Genomic DNA, 2,262 nt, shown 5'->3' on the forward strand with positions numbered 1-2,262 from the left:
AATGCTATACTAAGGGGTTAGGACTATTTTGACATATTGATTTTCCTAATTGCCAATTAATGGCCATTTCAGGATTTTAAATTTGGAACAGAAATATCAAAGTTGAGTTTTCAAAACTTCATGTGGATGACGGATTAAAAGAAGAAAAAAGAGGTATGACTTTATTAATTTTATTTTTCTAATAGTTTCTAAATATTTGTGTCTTCTTTAGATTTTATTGGCTTAATATTATCTTGACTCTAAAGTCATAGCAATATTATCTTAGAATTATTTAAAGTTATTATTTCTCATTCTAAGATGTAATGTCTTTGAAATTTATTCTTGCTATGGTGTGAGATAGTGGTTCAAATTTGTTTTCTTCCAAATTGTGCTGAAACTCTTCACTGTTTTTCCCCACTGAATTAAAATGGCCATTTTATCATATATATATTTCTACGCTTTTTCTGTATTCTGTTTTCTTCTACTGACATACACACATATGGACTTATAACTTAAAAGGTTTTTACAGTACGTTTTAATATGTAGTAAGTCAAACCCTCCTATACTTTCTTCTTTTTCATAATTTTCTTGGCTAATCTGCCATTAATTCTTCTAAATATATTTAAAACTACTTCATTCTTCACCCTCACTCTCCTAAAACACACACACACATGCGCACACATTTTGTGATCTGAAGTGTATTCACATAATATTTATATGTTAACATTAAGAGTTTAGATTTGTTTTTCATTTGATGAAGTGTTTCCTTCAAGAATTTATGTTTTTATATCTGCTAAGGCTCATATTTATTCTATTAAATGTTCTCATAAACAAAATATTATATTTTTCTATTTTTTGAGATACATCATTTAGTATCATGTGAGTGGAGGATCTAACTTAATTCCTTACCCCCACCCCACAATAGAGGAACATCTTCATTTTACTCGCCTTTATGAAAATTGAGGAAAGTCCCCACTCCATTCTCGCACTTCATTATTTTAACCTGGGTAATAAAAGCTATAAACGTATCATTTCTTTCCTTTTTTTTTTTTTTTGCAATTTCATTTTTGCAAAGGGAAAATTAATTATTTAGGTATATCTGGTTTCATGGCTCACATCAGTTCTTTTCAGTCACAACTTTTACATTTTTGAATTCTTAATTTGGATTAATTTCTAAGTGATCTTGCCTTTTGAGTGATTTATGCTGAATGGTTTAATTTTAAAGTATAGCAGAAATGGGAGAATAATTTGTGAATTCTTCCTTATATAAATATGTCCTGATGTTTTCCCTATAGAATTCAGTTTTTTTGTTTGTTTGTTTTTTACTCTAAAAAACCCTTTTTACTTTCACTGTAGAGTCAACTGATTTTTATATTATGGAGAATTTTTTAGTCAACCTTCTTTTTTGGTTCTTTGGGAATAACCTGGCTAACAGTTTGTAATTTTTATGCTTTTTAACACTTTTCCTAGATCTTTTGAAATTAAAACAAACAACACACTGAGCCATTTTTCAGTGTTGCAGTCTTTCCATGTTCATTTTATTTGGAATATGGTAAATACTCTTGATTTGCTACCTCAGGTTTTTTTTTTTTTTTAATCAAAAGATTACCCTCCTACTAATTTTTCGACTTTACTTATTATTTTTTTCTCTCTTTTTAAAACACACTTTGTGTGGGTTGGTGTTCTAGGATTTTCTCTGTAATATATACGTGTACATATATATATCTTTTACAGTCTTTTTCAATTTCATTTTTGTTATTACCCTTAACTTACTGATCTAATAGGACTGTGTGTTTCAAAGAAGGCTGGGATCAGATATTGTAGTTTCGGTTTTAAATATCAAAACGTACTAAAAAGAAAAAAAAGAAAACACCAAAAAGCAAAGAACACCCGCCCCCCCTCCCCCCCGCAACAGCAAGACTTATTTGGTGCTTTTTATGTACAGAAACTTAATTCAGGATTGATGTATTTCAAGTTCACATCAGTTAAATTCTCTTCAGAAGTTTTTAAGTTTTTTAAGGTAATTTATTTCACAAAACAATCCCTGAACATTAACTTTGAATTTAATCAGAAATGCTCTTCCCCATTCTTCCATATAGTAAAACACTTGTGAACATTTGTAAAATATATGAAGTTGCTCATTGGTAGACAAAGGAATTTTATAAGTATTTAAATTAGATAATTTTATTGGATACTCTCTTTAAAAATAAACTCCTTTTGAGTTTAAAGTTGCCCCCTGGTGGTTAGCACAAGCAGAACACCCTGGATGCTTTGTTTACCCAC

The sequence above is a fragment of the Galeopterus variegatus genome, unplaced genomic scaffold, assembly GCF_000696425.1.
Source record: "Galeopterus variegatus unplaced genomic scaffold, G_variegatus-3.0.2 Scaffold6823, whole genome shotgun sequence".
Lineage (NCBI taxonomy): Eukaryota > Metazoa > Chordata > Mammalia > Dermoptera > Cynocephalidae > Galeopterus > Galeopterus variegatus.